General features: G+C 41.5%; 1 pseudogene across 1 annotated transcript in view; it reads left to right on the plus strand.

The window, feature by feature from the left end:
* LOC307157321 (NLR family CARD domain-containing protein 3-like) overlaps positions 1-24,281 on the plus strand; it is a 125,863-nt pseudogene that overhangs the window by 92,049 nt on the left and 9,533 nt on the right. Inside the window, exon 6 of the transcript in view lies at positions 1,336-1,509. The product of the transcript in view is annotated as an NLR family CARD domain-containing protein 3-like (transcript). The remainder of the gene's footprint in view (positions 1-1,335; positions 1,510-24,281) is intronic.

Consider the following 24,281-nt stretch of genomic DNA (forward strand, 5'->3'; position numbering starts at 1 on the left):
GGTATGTACAATGTTTTTAGGAATGGCACAAAGGTCTCTGTCTTTGAAGTGCTTTTTTGGCATTTGTTGTGTATCTTTGGATTATGTTGTGTTGTAAATAAATCCAAACAATTTAAAAGCCATTCTTTTTTAAATCTCCTCATTTACAGTATTGTGCAAGGTTGCTCAGAATGACAGGGCCTGATAGCTCCTAATAGGGCCGTTAGGGGAGGTTCTTTGTCTTTCTCAGGTGTGAAGAGCTTACATATTAATGAGCTCCCGCATAGAGCTTTTTCACACAAAACACGTCGTAAAATTTTTAAATCAATATATTGTCTTATCTGAATGAGCAGTCAGGGTGATTTTCACATAGTTTTGCAGCAAATATTCTAGGCTACGTCATACAATTTTCAAAAGTCTTGTGAAGAAATAATCAGTATGGGTTTCATGGCCTTATTTCAGTGAGAATTTTTTTTTGTTTTTTCACAAACCACGCATAAATGTCATTATCTCAAAACTACAAACTTTTACATACATGCTGCTGATACATTATTGTAGCAGAGTTTGTGCTGAATACAGTGTAATTAGACTTTAGCCATGAAAATGTCACAAGTAACAGAAATAACCAGAAATGTCAGAGCATGTCAGAACACCTCCAGGGCCCAGAAAACACCTCAGACCCCAGAGGGTTAAAGTAGCCTTAGATAAAAGGGGTGCATTGACTACGATATACAGGCTGACTTCCTCCATCTCCACTTCCACTCAATCTTTTATTAGACAACCGTGGGAGTCGGATCTATGCCTCACATTTGATGATGAGACCTCGAACCAGATCTTTTCCCGTGTTCATACCTCTTCTATATTTGCTCATCATAGTCTTATCCAAATAAATTTTATTCATCTGGTTGGCGAGCAGGACGAGGCCTAGGGCTGTGACAGGGCGGCACCAGGCTGGTGGCGTGATAGCTGATGAGTGACACCTGCGCGACGACAGTGAAGAATGAGAGAGGAAAAGGCCTGATTTTATGTTGTGTTTTTGTTTCTTTTTCGTACGGCCAGCAGTCTTCTGCGAGGGGCTGCTGGCTTATACTTTCATTTTGTATTTGTTTATTTATTTAAATATTTGAACGTCCGCCGGTGTGAAATATGCACACATTCACTGTTATTTGTATGACTGTTAATGTGTCTTGTCTAAATGTAAATGATATATTTTCAATTCAAAACAATGCAATAAAAAAAAAAAAAAAGTAATTTATTCTTAGATTCTTTTGGGAAACGAAGCCAAGGTCAGTGTGTGTTAGTAACACCTGATTGCCAAACTAATGTGATGTGGACTGTTTCTGTATGTCTTTGTAGATTGTCTGGCTGTATGGTGACAGAGGAAGGCTGTGGTTATGTGTCTTCAGCTCTGAGTTCAAACCCCTCACACCTAAGAGAACTGGATCTGAGCTACAATAACCCAGGAGATTCAGGAGTCAAGCTGCTCACTGATAAACTGGAGGATCCAAACTACAGACTGGATAAACTCAAGTATGTAGAGCATGAAGAGTTGATTAAACAACTCCGAAAACAGCATTTCAATCTTCACTTATTAATCACATTACTACATTTACAAAAGTTCTTATTGGAAATTTACAGAGCTCTAGTTATGCTACAGGGCTGATGAATGCTTCATTCTGATTGGCTGACGGACATTATAAGGTGTGCAATAATTTACAGTAAACGCACAGGTAAAGTAGTTCTAGGAAGGTCTTGACTGCATTACAGTTCCATATCATATCACTTTGCAAAATGATTTCAGTTATTTCAGAGGTCATGACAGCCTACAACAGCAAAAGAACCAAAACCCACAAAGCCCATAAAAAACGCACAGAGTACACACACACACTCATACAAGTGCACAGAAATTTGTTGTCAGTGCTGCTCTGCGATTTCATCAGTAAAATAGTTTTGCAACTTATGAAGTATGTCTGAAAGGGGGACTGTGTTAGGTAAGACCCAGTGGGTGACAATTTATGGCAATTTCAGAGGATCCTGGGGCATATGGCCCAGTGCTTTTCTCTCCTCTGCCCTCAATGCTCCAAGTACAACCACACTACACAAACTGTTGGAAACTTTTCCTTCGTCAAAGCAGAGACCAGGAGACTTTGGGATATCTTTCAAGCCAAAGTTATTCTTTATTGAGTACTTCGCTGTGCGTTGCTACAGTCATCCAACAGTCTGACTGAGTTCTATACAGTATAGTTTTTATACATTTACAAGGAGGAGGGACTTTTGGAGGTGGAGACAAATCAAAACAAAGCATAGGTATGATTTGATTCAATCAAGTATCAGCATAACACTATCATTCAAATGACCCAATCAGCCTGACAGTATCACCCATACCTTCACATGATCACAGCTTAACTTGGGATCATGACACTGTTCCGGAGGTGCATACAGATACAAAGGTCAATGTCCGACACCTGGGTTGCTTGACTTTAACTTCTTTGAAATATCATCATCCATGCCTCACATGCTAAAATCAGTAACCTATATTAAACATTTAATACATTTGTAATCCTACAGTCCCCTCTCTGAGAGTTCCCTTTCGTCCTGGGAACTCCGACGTGTCGTCGGGGGAGTTCCCTGACGAATTGGGATCACGCTAGGGAGACCAATTGCCTACGAGTGAATTAAAACGAGCCAATGAAAATTGGCATGCAGAATATGCATTCTACAGCCCACCTACCAGCGCGGGTATAAAAAGGCGGAAGCAACGCATTGTAACGCAAAGAAGATGGTCAGATTACCAGCTCTCTCTCTATATATATTTAAAGTACTGAAATTACCAACAAACGGACTCTGTCCTTCTTGAACTGTCTACAAACAACAGATGGCATCTATCAGCTCAAGTAACTCATTGATGGCTGTCTATAGACACCTCTTTTATGAGTTTACACGGGAAGCCACGAGCGCAAGGCGCCACGATGTCTGAGATTACGCAGATCCCCTAGGGATAGACACTGATTTATACGTCAGAAAACAACAAGACTTTGTCCGGCCAGATGTGCTGGCTAATGATCTCATCAAACCAACCAATCTTGCCACACATAGGCAAGAGAGCAAAAGTTCAGCGGCAGCATGAACTCTCAGTCCTGGTCACACACACACGCACACACACACAGAAACACACATGGATCCTACCACGCGTGATCAAAATCATTTGGTACAATGTTTAAAATGTATTTTCTTGATGTGTGCATGATCCCTTGTCCCAAATATTATGCCTATATAACTTTATTGGTTTGTAATCAATGTGATGTGACTATAATCGTGTAGCTGTGTGTAATTATGTCATAGCAGTGCCATTCATGGTATCGTCTTGTTCCAGATATCCCAACGGTCTCGAATGTTTAACGCAACATATCAGAGGATGCATTGTTTTATTAATACCAGTGATATTAATGTTACGAACGAATCTATCGTTCAAATTTCTAAGAGGAAGGGGGGTATAGATCTCGAAACGTCAGGAGGTGTGCCCGATCCGTTGTTAAAGACGGTTGGCCCACGTCGGTGAGAGGGCGTGAGTTTTGGCCCCTTCAAAATATCATGCTTCCCTTCTCTCTCTCTCTTCTCGCTCTTATCCCGCTCTTCTCTCTTCGACCGCTCTGACCTCCTCCTCTCCCCCCGGCAGCGCTTCTCCAAGGATCATCTGAAGAAGGCCTTAGTCTTCTCCTCGGACAACACATGTTCGAGTCGTAGCTGCCGTTCTTTGCAACTAAGCTCATCCGTGCCTTTCCCCTCAAAAAGGGAAATGATCTAACTTTCTCGGTAACTTAAATTCGAGTAAGCCTTTACATCGTCTTGCGAAACGACCCAGAAGACGAAGCCAGACGCAAACCAGCCGGACACGCGCGCCTCTTCTACAGCCTCACCAGACAGAGCACAGAATTCTGCAAGTAGGCCTATATTGAGTTGATAAAAGCTGTTTTCCGGGTGTCTATCTCTTAGGTCTGTGAATTAAGTTACCCTTCTTCCTCTTCTCTTTTCCTTTTTTTTCTTTCTTTCATTTCATTCTGATCACTTATGTTATTGTTTGGTTATATGTTGTTTGTTTATTGTTTGCATTTTTACGTACGTTTATATTCGTAGCTCATATAATCATAGTTTTGCATTTATTAAAATTCATAAATACTTTTCACTGCTTCTGTGTTTGAAAAATCCACCTTATAAGTCAATGAATCTAAAAAGATCTAAGCTACAAGCTCGATATTAGACTACATTCAGTAGTTTTAATTTATAAACTCAGAATAAATGTTATAATAAGATAAAATAAATGTACATGCGACTTATGAATTATGACCATGAGTCATAAATATTAATATTCCCAAGATTCCCCATATTCTTGAGCTAATTCATATTTACCCAGAGTCGCAAACGCTACAGTTTTGGTGGAAGAACGCTTGGCAGTTTCAAACGTTATTTGGTGGAACAAATTCAGTTTCAGTGAATGTGTATTATTGGTATTAATAATTGTAACGTTACACGCGCGTTTTGAATTGTGAGGTAAGTCGCTATAAGGTGAACTCACCCAGCTGATGGTATAGGCACAAAGCCAGCTCAGCTTTATATATAAAAAAAAAAACTGCAGTTCATATTACAATTGTCTCTGGACATGTAATTTGATTTAAACCGACTAAATAAGACGAAGAAATCGCTTTTTAGTGTGAAGGCGTAAATCTGACCTGGGCAGTGCCTCAGTTTCAGTCGTAATAGGCCTTATGATAATACGTTAACGATAAACTCCTGGTCAGAAATTGGCGTCGCGAACCAATTTTGAAAAACCTACGCATAAAATCATAAAAGGGCTATTTTGATTAATGCTTATGGGAGATGAGTAGATGATAATTCCTGCTCATAGCTGTTTGATGCATGTGTGCTCACGGCTTAAGTTCACAGATGTCTAATTCCTGTCGTGCTCATAGCTCTAGTGATTAAAACAAGAAGTTTTAATACCTGTTTTATTGTAAACCGTTTCAGATATAATGTGTAATTGGAGACCAGTTTTATGAATTAAGAAAAGATGATAGTCCCTGTTCTTATGCTAAAACCGTCTCAATGTGTAATGTAAATGTGTAATATAAATGTGTAATCCCTGTAGTTACATGTTGTGAAACTCGCATTTTCCGCATGCAACAGAGCGCGAAATACTCGTGATTTCCACAGATAAAAAAATCTGCTGTCTAAATTGCTGAATCACGTCACCGACACTAGAGGGCAGCCTCTAGGTGTGTGGCAGTTCTCAAATCACGCGCGCCCCACCGACGTCATCCTGCGTGAGTGTCGCCTCCCACTGACGTCAGCCTGCGCGAGCGCAACTACGCCATCTCGTGGCGTTCTAAGATAATACCTCCTTTCAATTTCTTTTTCTCGAAGTTAAGTTCGAAAAAAAGAAAGCTTTTCGAATTAAAAACTTAGATTTGTTTCACTCAGTTCATTGATAGGTCATTTAGGAAGAAGCACGCCACCGTGTGGCCATCTTGGGTCGACTTATCAATATCTGTTTAAATCACCATCAGTTATCATAATTTTTTTTTGTTGTATCACTATTTTAGTAAAGCCTTTGCCTCTGACTCCTGCATACATATTTACCCACTTTGATGAAACCAGAAAGCCTTAATTCACATTAAGTCCAACCTCTTAATCCCTTATTGTGTATCTATGGGCAGGACTCAGTCAGTGCACTGGGGTGATTGAGACGTCATCACTGGTTTCCACCTGGATGACCTCTATTCACCCCAGGTAACTAAAATTTGATAGAACCCATCCACTTATTATGAACCACAGAATACTAGATATTCCTCCTGGTGTATTTTAAGTGCTTGGCCCACCTTTTTCTCTCTAAGACACCCCTTCTTTCGAGGTCCTGTCCCGATAACTCTAGCAGTGTTAATAGGCTTAGGCCTCTTTAATTTTTTTTTACTTTACTATATAACACTCTCCGTGTTATTGTTTGTGACGTTTCATTGCAGACCAATTCACTTCCTTGTGTTGTGTTTCCCCTTTTCTTCCCTACCTCTAACTTTGTCTTTCTCTATTCTGTTGTGATTTGTTTCTCTCATTTCATTACATACAGAACCTAAGAGAGACCCCAGGAAAGCTGAATAATAGAGTAAACAATCCAAGCGGGCGTCTTTAGACGACTCCCAGGCTACCGCCTGTCAAAATCTCTATTGTGGGTTTAGCCATACCCACGAAATTGGCTCCGCTAACTGTCGGCATCAGTTAGCCAGAAATTCTCATAAACGGCCTAGCCCGTATGAGTATAGCTCATTTGACCCTAAAACAAACTTGCATTTTGTCTCTTTTTGTGTGTGCTGTGCTTCTCTCGCCAACAGTAAGCCGAGATGTCGAGCTCACCCTGTCCTGCAGTCCGCTGGGACGACCTTGAGGCATGGCTGAGGGACATAACAAAGACCGTGCTGCCCCAGGACCCACATCGCTCGAGCCAAGAGCAACGGGACACAGACCTGAGCCAGTTCGAGTCCCATGATCCAGCCCAGACATACAGCCACGAGCAGCTGTCCAAAATCTTCGGAAACCTCGCACTCAAACTCGTCGCCAGGGCCCGGGACAGTGAAAGAACCAACCTCGATCTGGAGCAGAAGGTAGCCGCACTACAGCTCCAGGCTACAGAGGCCCTGGAGGACCGAGCACACACACAGAGCCGTCTAGACCAGCTACTCTCCCTGACCGAGGAAGAGGACGAGACGGACACAACGCTACAACAGGAAGTTGAAAGACTTCAAAATGCCCTAGACGATCTTCATCGGCACACAGACCAAAGACAACAGTCGGAGGAACTCACCCGGAAGGAACTCAACGAAAGGCTCCAACAGGCTGAAGCTCTCCTTGAGAGAGCAGAGACTAAAATCCATGAGCTCGCTCAACAGAGACACGATCTCGAAGACGAACTAGACATGGTTCGCAGAGAACTGAGACATGCTTACAGACTTAACAGTGACAGGGAAGGGGAAGAACACCTCACACCATTTCCCCCTTCACACGAGTCCACGCCTTTCAGTTTCACACCCAGAGCTGGAAAGGGGGGCGAAAGCCCACTGCACAACACCTCGCCTGTCAGCCAAACACCAAGAGCTGTAAAGGGTCAGAATCCTCTCCAGACGGATTGGGCCCCCAGCAACAGCTCTCGTCCAACCAGCCTTGACAAGCTGGCCAGAAACATTCCTACGTTTGCCGGAGACCACAGTGTTCATTCTTACCTTCAAGACATTGATTTTCACCTGCAAACTGTCACTAACGTGACAGCTTGGGACAAGTTGTATTTGTTACGAATAACCGCAAATAGAGAAGTGCGTAGCTTCCTGGATCGACAACCAGAGGCTGTCAAAGCAGATTACAAGCAACTGCGACAAGCTTTGATCCTTGAATTCTCTGACCCAGAATCAGACCAAGGGTTTATCAAGGCCTTTCACGTCAAACAGGCCCGACTTGAACACCCCCAGTCCTACTATGGCCGACTCCGACAAACGTTCTTCGGAGCAACCAACGCTCCACATTTGGAAGAAGATGTAACTTTTAGAACTTTGTTTCTGCGGAATCTGCATAGCACCGTGAGTAAACATCTCGGTGTGCTCGTCTGCCCACGAACCATGTCTATTCGAAAACTCAGAGACTTAGCCCACAAGGCTTACACCAAGCAAAGGGCTATGGATGACAAGACTGTCGAAACACACACCATTTACTCCGTCTCTGAGCACTGCTCAGAGCCAGACAGCAGGTGGCAGCACGACTGTGATGGTGCTCATCCAAAGCGTCGGACCAAGCGCTCAGAAAGATTCTGGAACCAGCATCACCCGCCGTCCAGAACTCTAAGCCCTGACCGTCAAACCTATAGCCACTCTCTCCAGAACCCTGATGAGCCCGAGTCTTCTTACACAACAGATGAAGACAGTGCAGCCACGTCTGACACCGACACAGAAAACGAACACTGACACCTGCTGCTTCAAGGTCATCTCTGACCTGCAGCTGTGCAACCAGACCAATGTCTGCGCCACATACCTACCACCATCACGATTGCAGTGACTACACAGCACAATCAAACTTTACCAACTACACTGCACGCCTCAGAGCCGCTTACGCCACCTCCGCTGTGTACAAAGAAAGGTCATGCGGACCTCTGATGAACAGACCTTTCCTATGCCAAGGGTGCCCATGTGTTGAACACCGCAGCACGAAAGCCACGCATGGCACATCGAAGCACGTGGCATACCAACCTCAGCGAAGCAACTAGACTGTCCTAGCCAACCAAGGACATCCATCGCTGAAATTTTTTTCCTCCCTTTCTCTCTCTCTCCCTTTTTCCTCTAACAGGATGCTGTGGTGGTTCACGAGGAAGCAGCCACAATCGGACATCACCAGGCCCGGCATCCGGCATCGCATTAAGAGAGAACACCCCCGACTCCTGATCACCAAGGCAAGACTCACACTCAGGAAGTCTAACATGGTGATGGGCATCTCCACGGTCACCGACCATGCCCCGACACTCGTCTTGGCTTTCATCCTGCACCAGACTCAACCTCACTTGAGCTGAGTCATCAGCCTAGCAACCACCTGCCATCTGACCATCGCTACCGTGATGAGTCGACTAAGCACATACACGCCCGTCAACTCCTCAGGGGGGGAATGTAACGCAAAGAAGATGGTCAGATTACCAGCTCTCTCTCTATATATATTTAAAGTACTGAAATTACCAACAAACGGACTCTGTCCTTCTTGAACTGTCTACAAACAACAGATGGCATCTATCAGCTCAAGTAACTCATTGATGGCTGTCTATAGACACCTCTTTTATGAGTTTACACGGGAAGCCACGAGCGCAAGGCGCCACGATGTCTGAGATTACGCAGATCCCCTAGGGATAGACACTGATTTATACGTCAGAAAACAACAAGACTTTGTCCGGCCAAATGTGCTGGCTAATGATCTCATCAAACCAAACACACACACACATAGGCAAGAGAGCAAAAGTTCAGCGGCAGCATGAACTCTCAGTCCTGGTCACACACACACGCACACACACACAGAAACACACATGGATCCTACCACGCGTGATCAAAATCATTTGGTACAATGTTTAAAATGTATTTTCTTGATGTGTGCATGATCCCTTGTCCCAAATATTATGCCTATATAACTTTATTGGTTTGTAATCAATGTGATGTGACTATAATCGTGTAGCTGTGTGTAATTATGTCATAGCAGTGCCATTCATGGTATCGTCTTGTTCCAGATATCCCAACGGTCTCGAATGTTTAACGCAACATATCAGAGGATGCATTGTTTTATTAATACCAGTGATATTAATGTTACGAACGAATCTATCGTTCCAATTTCTAAGAGGAAGGGGGGTATAGATCTCGAAACGTCAGGAGGTGTGCCCGATCCGTTGTTAAAGACGGTTGGCCCACGTCCGTGAGAGGGCGTGAGTTTTGGCCCCTTCAAAATATCATGCTTCCCTTCTCTCTCTCTCTTCTCGCTCTTATCCCGCTCTTCTCTCTTCGACCGCTCTGACCTCCTCCTCTCCCCCCGGCAGCGCTTCTACAAGGATCATCTGAAGAAGGCCTTAGTCTTCTCCTCGGACAACACATGTTCGAGTCGTAGCTGCCGTTCTTTGCAACTAAGCTCATCCGTGCCTTTCCCCTCAAAAAGGGAAATGATCTAACTTTCTCGGTAACTTAAATTCGAGTAAGCCTTTACATCGTCTTGCGAAACGACCCAGAAGACGAAGCCAGACGCAAACCAGCCGGACACGTGCGCCTCTTCTACAGCCTCACCAGACAGAGCACAGAATTCTGCAAGTAGGCCTATATTGAGTTGATAAAAGCTGTTTTCCGGGTGTCTATCTCTTAGGTCTGTGAATTAAGTTACCCTTCTTCCTCTTCTCTTTTCCTTTTTTTTCTTTCTTTCATTTCATTCTGATCACTTATGTTATTGTTTGGTTAAATGTTGTTTGTTTATTGTTTGCATTTTTACGTACGTTTATATTCGTAGCTCATATAATCATAGTTTTGCATTTATTAAAATTCATAAATACTTTTCACTGCTTCTGTGTTTGAAAAATCCACCTTATAAGTCAATGAATCTAAAAAGATCTAAGCTACAAGCTCGATATTAGACTACATTCAGTAGTTTTAATTTATAAACTCAGAAAGTTGGGTGTCCGTGGCCAGGACATGAAACTCTCTAGAAGTTTGTGAATAGCCTACCTCTTTTTGACTGTAATGATTTTACATTTGTTTCGCTGGATGAATCAAATGTTGGTCAGATAGTTATAGAACAAGGTAATCTCGATAATTGATAAAATAAATGTACATGCGACTTATGAATTATGACCATGAGTCATAAATATTAATATTCCCAAGATTCCCCATATTCTTGAGCTAATTCATATTTACCCAGAGTCGCAAACGCTACAGCATACACAATGCTTTCAGCTTCGGAGCCGACCGGTTGTGTCCTCTCTGAGGGAATGAGCTTTAAGATTGTATCTATCTTACACTCTACGAGTCTGCTGTTTCGGGAAGGGATCTCTCTGTGTTGGCGTGACGGCGTTTCAGCGACCGCGCGATTTCCTGTCTGCCGGCTGCGTCTACACACTGTTAATTCAAAAGCTGTTTTCACAGCTGGTAAACGGTTGAGTGCTCACAGCGGACTTGCAGTTTCCCTGCTGTGTTGCCGCGTTGGGTCCCTGTGTGCTTCAGCACAATAAAGAGAGTACTTTCTTCCTGAAAGAGCAACACGAGGGAAGATCGCATCCTTTTCAGGATGACGTTTCACTCGTGTGTTTCTGGATGCGATCGTTTCCTGTCCTGATTTGACAGCCACGTTCATTGTTTCAAATGCCTAATCAGTGTGTGAGACTACGTTCGTGGGTGGTTCATGTCCTCTCTGGAGTGCATGACCACGTTGGTACATTGTTCGTCTCCCCTTTTTAAAGGCTCGAGCTGCTCAGCGTGCCGTGTGCCGTCGAGCGCCGGTTGACAGTGCGGGTTGTCACGGCAACCCAGCGCGCGTCACTCGGCGCTCAAGATGCACGGTCAAGATCAAGACTCGCGTGCCTCTATGAGGTGAGTCCCTTTGCTTATTTTCCGATCTAGTTTCTCTTCTGGTGCACCAGGAGAGGGCTACTTTGGCGAATAACATTGGTGATCTGAGGGTTACAGTGAGCACGAACCACTCACTCCTCTAGCGCATCGCAAACATGCTGAGACTGTGTTCGTGGGTGGTTTGTGCTCTCTACATGAGAGCATGACCACGTCGGCACGTTGTTCGTCTTGCCTGAGGGCTTGAACGCTCAGCGTGCCGTGTGTCATCGAGGCGATGGCCACTTTCACTGTCTTGCATGCCTGGTTGACGGCCATGATCGCTGTTTCTCATGCCTAATCAGTGTGTTGAGACTGCGTTCATGGGTGGTTCATGTTCTCTCATGAGTGCATGACCACGTCGGCACGTTGTTCGTCTCCCCTTTCTCGTAAGGGCTTGAGCCGCTCAGCATGCCGTGTGCTGTCGAGGCTTTGAATGGGATTTTGGTCCTTCTCATGAGGGACCAAGCATTTCATTCGGGGCCCCAGGGGAGGACAGATGTCGATCGCTACATCAGAGAGAGGGCTATTATACTCTGAAAATTATGCTGAGTTCCTACTGTAATGGTGTGTTCTCGTGCTGAAGATTCAGACTAGACAGCCACACTTCCTGGGTCTAAAGTGCCTGGATGCGTGTGAACAATTTTGGCAGTATGGAAGCATTTTGGTGCCAATATGGCAAGCCAAACATGCCTAAATCTGCAGAAGTTTTTCCTCTCTCACTACCCCTGCACATTCAGTGCACGTGGGTAGTTCTGATTTGGGGTGGAGCTGCGCTTAGTGACTGACCGTGATTAGTCACAGTGCTGGCCCTCGGTCAGACGATCAGAAGCGCCTCAAAACCAGCCCGCTCGGAGTTCGTTTCCCCCCAGCAAAGGGAAGGGAAACGACCCTGAGAGAAGCGACCCGGAGTATGTGATGTTTGCTCTTTGGGAGTGCGTGTCATCACTCTCCTTCCCCCGGGGGAGGGCCGGGTGGAGAATTTCATTTCTGTTCTGCCGCTGGTCATCCAGTCAGCAGTACCCAAAGTTTGAGCAGTCCACTTCCTCTGAGTCACTCACGGGCCCCAGTGCTCAGATGACAGTGAGGGCTACGGCCTTGTCACTCTCGTCTCTCGCTGGGTGAGGAGGCGGAAACCAGGACTCGATGCCCCCGGGCCTCGCTCCTCGTTTCCCCTCACGGTCGAGTCTGGCAGACCAGTAAGACCAGTCTCCTCCGTCCGAGAGGGTCAGAATGGCAGTGCGCGCCGCCCCCGAATGGCGCCACTCCCGTTCCTCTCTCTCCAGCTCGCGGATAGCAGTGACGCAGCCTCGGCTGCGTCGCTCCTGTCTGCAGCTGGGCCCGGAGGCGCAGAGACCAGGTCACGAGGAGTCAGGGCCTCGTTTCTCGTCTCTCCCCCTCCCCTCGCCACCGGGCAGCCCGCAGCAGAATGCCCATGGGCCTTCTCTGCCGTCTGCCCACAGGTGGAAGCAGGTTGGTGTCAAGTTAAAACGCCCAGACCCCGCTCTCGGTCGCTACAATGCCACCAGAGCCGGGTCCCTGTCTTTTTGGGGTCTACACTTTGCGCTATGTCCATGATATTTAGGATTAAGGCAATCTTGATCATGTTGATGTATTTGTATTTTTCTTCTGTGTTGGTTGTAGTTTCTGCAATTGGTCTAGTTGTTTTCTGGAGGTTGGGTCTTCATATGCAGGTGTGTAGGTCAGTGCATATGGTTTTCTGGATAACCGTCAAGTGGTATCTGCACAGAGTTAAGAAAGAAAACAAAAAGAGAACAACGGCGACAGAGCAGTATTCGTTGTAAAGACTGCAAACATTAGGGTTGTATCCTCTGTTCAATCTGAGTCTGCTATTGTGGTTCCTTCTTTCACTATTTCTTAACTCATGAGACACCTAAAAGGAACAGTGAGGTGAGGATGGACTAGTGGTTGGGAAGGGCCTATAAGGGAATCTTCACCGCAGGGTTGGCCCCTGGAGCCTGTTGCTTTCGGTTCTTCCCTGGGCTCCTCACTGGTCCATGTGTCCTATCCTATCCCTGTTGGGGGAGGAACAACTTTGCAGTGTGACACGAGTCCATGTTTTCTTTCCCTGGCACAACACTGCAGCTGCTGTAATCAACATTACTTGATATGGTCCGTGCCACTTAGGTTCTAACGGCTTGTGTCTGAATGATTTTATCATGACCCACTGACCTGGGATGATTGTGTGTTCCCCCTTTTGCTGGAGTCTGCCAACATGACTCAACTCTCTCTCTGGCACTCTGTACTGCCTTTGTAAGGTGTTCACAGTAAGAGATCAGGGGCCTCATTTATAAAACTCTGCGTAGGATTTGCGTCAGAAGTGGCGTACGGATGAAACATAGGACGTGCGTACGCACAGAAATATTCGGATTTATAAAACCTGTGTGTGCGCACGCACATCCTACGCAGTTTTCCCTTAATAAATCACAATCAATTCTAAATGTAGCGCAGCTTTTGCAGCTTCATGTCACGCCCATAGTTGCCCATAAATAGTCTGTGAAACGCCCACAAGTTAATATTCATCGATTGCGAAAGCATGGCAAACACAGAGAGGAAAACCAAGAAACGTAACTTCACTCACGTCATTACGCATTGTGATGGCATCATGGCATTTTATTGCCATCCATTTAATTGCATCTGACAAGCTACAGATGTGTTATGAGGATGAATTGCATAAAATGCCAATATTATTGCAGAACATATTTCACTTTTCTTTTTGCAAATATGTGTTTATTTGCATTTCTGTTGTAATTTCCGTTTGATTTTGTTTGTTTTACACTGCAGATCGACCAAACGGGTGTTCGTGTAGGCTGTTAATTGTAAGACTTGCTTTGTGAAGTCTTCATGTTATTTATGAGAGGCAGTATTGCCATTTCTTTTACACAACCGTCTACAGTTTCACACACTTTCACGTGTTTCTTCCATCTGCCGACGATGTCGCCATTTCTCGTTTCACCCGTTTTTTTGTGCGTACGCTTGGTTGAGAACTTGCGTGAAGGACCGCACATTTTCCCATCAAGTTTGCTTTTTATAAATACCAATTATTGCGTAGAGTGCAGCGTACGCCGCCTTTTGTGCGTACGCAACGTTTATAAATGAGGCCCCAGGGCATCTGAGGCAATGTGAACATCAGCATTTATCAGCACATCAGCAGATCAATCACACCTGGCATCTGCATTGGGCATCCTGTAATAATCTCATGAGGGCTCAGTCCTACTGATCTGTTAGGTGACGCTCTCATACTACACAGTAAAGCTGGCAGCGCTTCAACCCATGATACTCCTTCCTGATGCATTTTGCTTAGCCTGGTTTTGATTGTTCTGTTTGCCCATTCAACCAGTCCTGATGCTTGTGGCCTGTAGGGGAAGTGAAGATTCCACTTAATCTTCAACATTTTAAATACTTCTTTAACTATCTGTCCTGTGAAGTGTGTACCCTGATCTGAGTCAATGCAATCTGGTAATCCCAATCTGGGAATGAAATCAGTGACAAGACATTTAGCAGTATGTGCAGCGGTAGCACGCCCTGTTGGATAAGCTTCTACCCATCTTGAGAATTTGTCTATTATTATCAAAACGTCAGTTTTTTCCCTTACAAGGGGGCAACGAGATGTAATCAACTTGCAAGTGACAAAATGGTCCTGGTGGAGCTGGGGTATGTGCTGCTGGTGTAATGGCTGCTGGTACATCATTATTTTTCTGACATGTAACACACCTCTTGGCTGTTTCTGTGGCTACATTTCTGAATTTTGGATTCCACCATTGATTTGAGAACCTGTGATTCATCATTGCTGGACCACTGTGACCCAAATTGTGTATTTTTTTAGCTAAATATGGCAGCAGTGATTCGGGAGCAACATACTTTCCCCCTTTGGTCCAGCAGCCAGATCCACAGTGGTTCCTTTGTCTAACCATGTCCATGCTTCATATAGAGGAACGTCTTTGTACAGATCTATGATGGATTCAGGAGGCAGAATTGTCTTCTGCGCTGTACTACCTGAACACACTTGTACAGTTGCATAGGAACAAGCCTGTTTAGCCGCTACATCAGCAAAATCATCCTGACTGCTCATTCAGAGAAGACAATATATTGATTTAAAATTTCTAAGACGTGTTTTGTGTGAGAAAGCTTTATGTGAAGGGGCGGATCACCTCATTAATATGTAAGCTTTTCACACCTGAGAAAGACAAAGACACTCCCTAATGGCCCTATTTTAGGAGCTATCAGGCCCTATCATTCTGAGCAACCTTGCACAAAGAACGAGGAGATTTAAGGTGAGACACGGCAGGCAAAAACATTGTTTTTTTACTACTGGTCAATTTTGAGATTTTTGGATATTTGTCTTCAATAACATGTCTCCTTTCAGACTGTGGTGAAAAAAAGTCCGAAATACACATTTAGGTCTTTATTTTATTACACTTTGTCTGTTTGCGTCTGTAGATTTTGCGTAAATTCAACAAAAGTTGTCGTTGTAAATCTAGGGCCCTATAAAATCCGTTTTATTTTTTCCCAAATTCCGTTTTATTTTTTCCCAAATTCCGTTTTTTCCGTTTTACTTTTTGCAAATTCCGTTTTTTCCGTTTTAATTTTTGGGAATTCAGTTTTTTTTACCCTTTACTGTTATTTTAGTCGTAAAAAGAGTGTTTTTAATGTTAATGATTAAAATGTACACAAATAAAATAAGAATGACCCTAAATTTATTGAGGTAACAAACAAAATTCTCATTTTAAGAGGTGTTAAATGTGGTTTGGTTTGTTTACATTAGGGAATGTATTAGGCTAACTAACATGAACCACGAGCAATACATTTGTTACTGTATTTATTCATATTTGTTAATCTTAGTTAACCCTAATCCTGTATTTTTATTATGTTACTTCACATAGTGCATTAAGCTAACTAATGTTAACAAATACAACTTTTCATTTAAATAATGTAGGCTACTAAATGGTGAAATTAACATTAATAAAGATTAATAAATGCTGTAGAAGTGCAGTTTATTAATAGTTAATGTTAACTGATCTAGTTAACTAGAGTTTAATACATGTAACCTTATTGTAAAGTATTACCGATTTTGTTATACACCAAACCGATTCAGTGTTGGACAGATCAGTTGTTTTAACCATTCATTAAAGTGAATCGGTTCAAAAGGAGTCATTAGTTCGCGAATCGGACGTATCATTAGCAGACTTGTACGCGTTGTGTGATTATCCCGGCAGTTAGGACATCGCACAAGATTTGTCAACAGAAAACATTTCATCATTGGGTAGGTTTTGTTTAGTTTATTGAAAGTGTTTTTTATGTCAGCTGAAAGGGCGGAACGCTTTTCAGAGAAGGCAAGGTAAAGTTTTTTTTTTTTGCACAATTCACACCCGGCGGTAGCCTAATTCAGGAAAAAAATATCCGAATACTCCACGTGAAACTTCGTTCTTCCGATCTTTTACCATTGTGTCAATTCTCAATTGATTTAGATTAATAAGCGCGAGGGAGTGAGAGAGAGCAAGACAGTTTGAAGACGCGTGCGCGACCGGGCCTCTCTCTCTCTGCTCGTTCTTTCAGTAATATGCGATTTTCCTCAGACATACGTTTTTCTCCCACACAAAAACAGAATTTTATTCCAAATATCTAAAATTCCGCGAAATTCCGCGTTGACACTAGATTCCGCGTTAATTTGCCAATTCCGCGATTCCGTCCGCGATTCCGTGATCGCGGAAATTATAGGGCCCTATAAATCATCCCGCCGATCCGCGATCTCTGTCTGCTCTCTGTCATCAAAGGCACGGCTGGAAAGCTCTCTCTTCACTGTACAATGCTGTCGGATCCAAATATGGTAATTTCCTTTTTATCAGCAACCAATAGCGAAAGTAAAAGGTAGTGTTGGGTCCGAGTCCACCATTGTCGAGTCCGAGTCGAGTCCAAGTCCTTAACAATCGAGTCCGAGTCCAAAGAGGGCCGAGTCGCACTTGAGTCCGAGTCCTTAACATCCGAGTCCGAGTCGAGTCCGGCCGAGTCCACAAAGATTTAAATTCCGCTCTCACTCCACATGTTCTCACACAGTGAAATATATATTGCGGAGCAAAGAGGACACTGACAATGCGCCAACAGATAAGAAAAGGCTACTTCTGGTATGAAATAATGTCTCAGCTTTCAAATTTTGTAATTTTTATTGTAACCGCACTGGCATTAGTAGTACATTTAACATTAGCTCAAATGATTTATAGGGAATTTTTAATAATTAATCATGAATATGATTAATATTTTGCATAATACAGTTACATTAATTTATTCGAAGTTGAAAATAGATCGATTTGTATATCTGAATAATCAATCACAACTAATTATAATTTATCATTCATATACTAATAATCCTATTTCAGATCGATTATGAGATAACCCTTAATGGAAATGAATAATCATCAAACGGTTGTTTGTCCAGCAAACGGCCGTAAGATTAACTTAACAATTTCTCAACAAAAATTATCTCTTTCTTATAATTTGAAGAAAGCTATTTTCTGGCCATAAAAACAACTCTCCTGTTCTTATAAGATTAGGTTACTTAAAGTAACAAATCAGCTTTGTAGCTTAAGATCGAAAACATCTCATTGACTTTAGTTATGAGCAGGCAGACAGAATCAACCAAGTATGAATTTTAATAGACTAATATATTGAACTAATGAATACAAAAATACTACAGTCTACATGAGTAACTATGTATGTACAGGACACGTAAACAAAATACAAGACTAAACGAATAACGAAAATGAGGGAGAGGATGAAAGAGAGTTCTGACAATGAGAGAGATGAGAGAAAGTGAAACTAAACATGTGCGATTAAAGAAAGATCACAGTTAGGCAAAATCACAGGCAGTAACCTTGAGAGACAACAAGAAATCAGATTCATCAAATCACAAATCAAAATATTTGCGTATGGTTCTCTTTGTATTTGCTAAAGAAGGAGAAGCTCCTTAAGAGCTGGGCGTTTCCTCGTGTCTTTGGGGCGAGCCAGACTCGCGCGAAGTTTAAAGGTTCACCGAACGTGAAGTTGCCAGAAGCATGATTCAGTGTTCGTCTCCCTTTTGTGGAGGGAGAAAGGAATATGAAAATAAAACTTTAGTAAAGAAAATAAAACGGCGATTAGGACTCCCTAAAGAGCCGTAGAGCCATGGCATTCTCTTAGACGCAGTGCTCGTGCACGTCTTTAAAGAAGAGGAGCGTGCGCCGCGGAAGATTCAAGTCTCTTTAAAGTTGAAGCTTCACTGAACGAATGCTAGAGTCTAAACAAAGACTAAAATAAAGAAAAGACTTAAGAAAATAAAAGATAAATTCATTCACGAAAACATTGAATGAATTCTCCCTTAAAAGGGAGCCATGTGGGTCTTCTCGCTGATGAAGCGGGTTCGTAAAAAGTGCTCACGGAGATTTCCTGAGTCGGTCTTTTATGGAAAATATGGGTTGACGCCTCTGTTCGCACGAACAACCAATCACCTTCAGAGATTGCAGAGCGGGAAGAAGATTCTTTGTCTTAGTTCCCAGTTTAATTTGCATGTTTTATGGCAGTGTTATTATGTGATCAGTTATACTCTAACGATGGTAAAAATAGTATCATACATTTTACCAGATCCTGATGCATACATTTGGTTCCAGTACAAGGAGAGCTTTACGTGGATACCGAATTAGATATGTTTCGAAGGTACACGTCGAGATAGATTATTATTCTGTAAAAATAAGCTTAAAGGTTAAACTAACAACCTAGGAATAAAATGAACCCAACATGTGATGTACATTGATAAGTGGGCATTGAAGATTGGACTTTAGAAAGATCCACATGGCATATCTATGATTGCAACTGGGTGCACATCTGAAACATTATTCCTTTACGGTTTACAAGAATACAAAAACCCATCACAGAGAAGAACAACCATGAAAAAGAGAAATTACATTCAGGTTTACATATTTCTTCAATGGTTATACATATAAAATATCTAGGATGAACACCTAATTCTGCTCTTCTGCCAGAATCTCAGTGAGATTCCTGGCTGGCTAACATTCCGTTAGGACCATAAAATTTTATGGTCTGGGGGGGAGTTAGGGTACAAATATAGTGTATCATTCTTAAAAATACCCATTTAGAATTCAAAACTACACACTAGAGAATCACACTAGATTAACACAAAACTAATCAACATGCATGCTTTAATATGTCACCTACAAATTCTGAATCACTTGTATTCGGAATTAAATGCAAAGGGATGCTTGTTTGTGTGTGTGTGTGTGTGTGTGTGTGTGTGTGTGTGTGTGTGTGTGTGTGTGTGTGTGGAGATCTCCTCGCCACCTGGGTCTCTGGCTTGGAGAGAGAGAGATGTTAGCAGATAGGGATCTCTTTGAAGCCATCTTCTCGAATTCTGAGATGTTCTCTGTTAAGCATCACTTGGTAACAAACGTGTCAAAAGAGATCAATTCAGTCCAGACTCATGGCGCTATGCTCTAATTTACAATTACGAGTTTAAGGGTTAAAAGCTTCCTTAAAATTTATAATGACAAGCAATCATGAGTCCTGTCCATACGCTACATTATGAAATTAAAACAATACACACTGTTTTGTGGTGCTTTAATATAGGCCTCAACTCAAGCAGCACATGAACTGATAATATCTTCTAGTTATAGCACGAATTAAACATGAATGAACATCAGAACTGCAAAAAGAATTCAATACACAGCATTTTTCAAGTTGAAGTCCAATGACTTTAATCTACTATCTGGTTTGGTTTGTTTGTCGTACAAAAATGGCAGGTATCTGCATTATGATTGGTCAGATCGCATGTCAATCAAATTCCTGTGAAAGGTCTCAACACTGAGCTCTTAAATGAATATGTTAAACCTTACAAAATGATTCCAATGTATAGTTACAGTCATATGTTTACCTATCGTACATCTTTCAGATTCTGCAAGGTAATGCTCAAGAATATAACACGATGCATTAAGAGCGAGGAGTAAACTTTTGAGCAAGATGACGTTGATTTTTTTATTTTTATTTATTTTGATTATCTTATTTTGTTTTACATGCTAATATCTTATTTAGCCTCTAAATGGCAGGACTAAATTAATTAATGAATTTTTAAATAAAATAAGAGCAATTTACACCAATGATCCAGTTAAAAAATGTACACCCACTGGCTCCTAATGGTTGCTTCCTTCTTGAGCATCACTAAATGTTTGCAGGGTTTGTAATAGTTGTGTATGAGTCCATCAGTTGTCTTCAGTGTGATAAGATTGATCTCACAATCATAGTCACTGCTAGTAAGGAGTCAAATATGCAGAAGATGCTGGAAAAGCAAAGAATGTGCAGGAGCTGGAGGATTATTCCTCACGAACAACCATAAAAAAAAAAAAACTTGTGGATCATTCAGGTAATGAAACACAATATTAAAATCAAGCCTATGTAATTTGTCTTGTATTTTGTGTTTGTAGTTTTTCTTGTGGACTAGGTTATTAAACATCCATTATGTGAAAACGATTTTTCAGGGCAGTAATAAATAGAAACAATGTTTTTATGATCATCCTCATTAAAAAATAAATAAATATTACATTTTGGAGATTATGCAAGGTGTATGTAAACTTATGACTAAAGTGTAGGCTAAATCAATGTAACAAAAATCATAACATTATTAGACGCCAAAATGTTGCTATGGTTATCACGTTCTCATGTTGCTATGTTTACTGTGTCAATCATCGCAATTTCATGACTCACAGGACTAAAATTCTGCGGATTCTCTCCCACATTTAAATGCAGTTATCACTCTTTTTAATTTACAGTGTGAACGTAACCACTGGTCCTCTACAAGCATAAAAAAATATATTATTTAGATTGTCAATAGCGCTCACTTTAAGCAATCGAGAAAAACTAATATACAGACATTCAGTGCTATACCATATTTAGCACAATACTGTAATTGCAGTGCACATAGTATTTATTCACCATACTACTGTACGTTGTCATTTCTTTTTAAATGATTGCAAAATTTGTTTACTTTGTTACAATATACTTTTTTCCTGTAACTGCATGCTCTGGATTCTGTGTTCTTCATTTCTCTCTGTAGAGTCTAATGAATGATCTGTAGTGTTTATAATATTGACTGATGTGTGTAAGATCTGAGAGCATAGTGTGATTTTGAGCAGATAAAATGGTTTTGAGGCGATTGTGTGATTTTGCCGGGAGAGTCAGAAGTTCTCTGAATGTGGCTTGAAAATGTGGTTTTGTGTTTAAGGTTTTGTGAAAGTGAGTGATGGTTTCAAGAAATGTGTTTTAGCAATTCAGAAAAACTGTAACTAGTAATAGTAGTAAAGAAGAGATGATCGGTTCACGTGCCGCTTGAACTGAGGCGCTACAGCGATCTGTCACATTTACAAGAGACAAAACGCTGTTTATTGTATCCTCTTTGCTTCACGAGTGTGTGTGTGTGTGTGTGTGTGTGTGTGTGTGTGAGAGAGAGAGAGAGAGTGTGTGTATGTGCGTGAGGCGAGTGTGTGTGTGTGAGAGAGAGAGTGAGTGTGTGTGTGTGTGTGTGTGTGTGTGTGTGTGAGAGAGAGAGAGAGAGAGAGAGAGAGAGAGAGAGAGAGAGAGAGAGAGAGAGAGAGAGAGAGAGAGAGAGAGAATTTTTTTTTGACAATCCTTTTATTACAAAAAAATCATGGCAATAAAAAATATTCACAAAAACAAATCACATATTTTTCGATTTGATAAAAAAATCTCACTTCTGAGATAACCAGTTCATTATCAACTAATGAACACAGCACATTATCACAGCACCACTCAATTTCAAAAATATTCAATGTACTCATCAGTTTATAAAAATTAAACTCAATTACAAGTCGTGATTTTACCATTTTTTTAAAAGCTGTTACAAGTTCTTGTTCTCCTTTCTGTTCAATTTTATTTCTCCTAGTTATGTAAATGGCTAATTTTGCAATACCAACAATAAAGTTAAGCAACTGACATTTGTATTTTTTCTTAATGGTATACATACAACCAAGAATAAAATCCTGCTTCGTAAAACATACCTCAAAAGATTCAAAAAGAAACTCCAGAAGACTAAACAAAAACGGAAGTCTGTTACAAAACATAAAACAATGAAACACAGTCTCCCTTTCACTGCAAAAAGGACAATCCTCACTTACATTTGGGTTCAACATTGCCACAAAAGAGTTAACTGCTATAGCGCCATGGAGTATCCTCCATTGAAGATCACCAACTCTTTTAGGTAACGGAGGTTTGTACAAAATCCTCCACACTGGTTTTGTTTTTTCAGTGATCTCTAAAATGTCTCTCCAAACAGTATCACTTCTATTTAACCATTTAATATTCGTCACTTTAACAATACTTCTATACAATGCTTTCCCTTTAACTTCAAAGAAATCAATTTGCACATCAATTTCCTTCTTCAACATGGGATTAATGTCATTAAATGAAGAAAGATCAGGTACAATACTTATATCTGGGAAAAAATCTTCACAATCTGGAAATATACATTTCTTATTGTACTCATCAAGTAAAACTCTTTCTTGTACATTGAAAGCCCCCTGCAGTTTATCTAAAAACCGTTTAATGTATCGTGCAGATTTTACCTTTAAAAAGGCTGAAACTGCTTCTACATCATTAAAATCAGACCCGGCCTTATTTATAATGTGTTTCAACTGTAGAGATCCACTTCTATACAACAAATCCTTAAGACCTGGTATTTCGTCACCAGATACATCGAAACGTGCTCCGCACACAATGGGCTCTTCGAGTAGCCAGTACACTGTAAAAAAATCTTTTGTTGACTTAACTCATTATTTTTTGTTATCTTTTTGCATGGATTTTTTTGAGTTTTACTAACTTATTTATAAAAGTGTACCTGACAAATTTAGAAAGGTTTACCTGACAAGTTATAAAGTACAATGAGCTGATTTAATTTAGTTAAGTAAACTTCAAATTTATGTTCAGCCAACTAAAGTTAAGTTTTCTAAACTACACCCAATAAGTTCAGCAAACTAAAGTTAAGTTTTCTAAACTACATCCAATAAGTTCAGCCAACTAAAGTGGTGTTTTGAAACCTGCAGCAGTACCAAATAATTAATTACTACTAGAACATTAATTTGTAAAATACATTTGATTTAAAAAAATATATGTAAAATTAACGATCACTGATACAATTTACAACAAGTTAATTAGTTAAGTCACCTTTATTTATATATCACTTTTTACAATACAGATAGTATCAAAGCAGCTTCACAGTGATAACATGAAAATAAAACAAAGTTTGTTTCTAGAAGAAAATTGTGTCATCTTTCACCTTAAGTAAGGCAGATCAATAATATTGTTGAATATTAAATGTCCCCAACTAAGCAAGCCAAAAGCCAAGGCAACAGTGGCAAGGAACCAAAACTCCATCAGGTGACAGAATGGAAAAAAAAACCTTGGGAGAACCCAGGCTCAGTCGGGGGCCAGTTCTCCTCTGGGCAAAGAACGAACAGTGTATGATTATGATTCAGGCAGCATTACAGGTCAGAGGTCAGACTGGATCAGAACATTCAGAATATTATCCAGTTTCATCTGACTGGAAGTCGGAGTCACGCCGGTATGTATACGAGTTTGTTGAGGATCAGTGCTGATGGCTGTCGTGTCGATGAGGCCTTCACAGGGCTGATGAGGCTGGCACTTCAGGGATGTGTCGTGGATGAGCCCAGGCGCAGGTCCACCATCTGATCTGGATACGGCCCGGATACGGCTGACTTCAGTAAACCTTGGAATAAACAGAAAGACTTACATTAGCATAGATGCCATTCTTCTTATGATGTAACGAGTACATCAGGTGTTATATACAATACAATTTTTTTTTGCAATGAAATTGCAGAAAACCACCTCATGAAAAGGTGTTTTACACCTGTCTCAAAGCATGTCTTGTGGATTAATCTGTTAAATAACATTAAACAAGATCAACCCACAGCATTCAATATAGAAACATCCTTTGTTCCAAAAGAAACCGTTTAAACATTGTTAAACACATTGGGCCCTATCTTGCACCCAGCGCAATTGACTTTGTACACCGACGCATGTATCATTCCTATTTTGCACCCGACGCACAGCGGACTTTTCCCT

Source organism: Squalius cephalus (assembly GCF_949319135.1).
Source record: "Squalius cephalus genome assembly, chromosome: 4".
NCBI lineage: Eukaryota > Metazoa > Chordata > Actinopteri > Cypriniformes > Leuciscidae > Squalius > Squalius cephalus.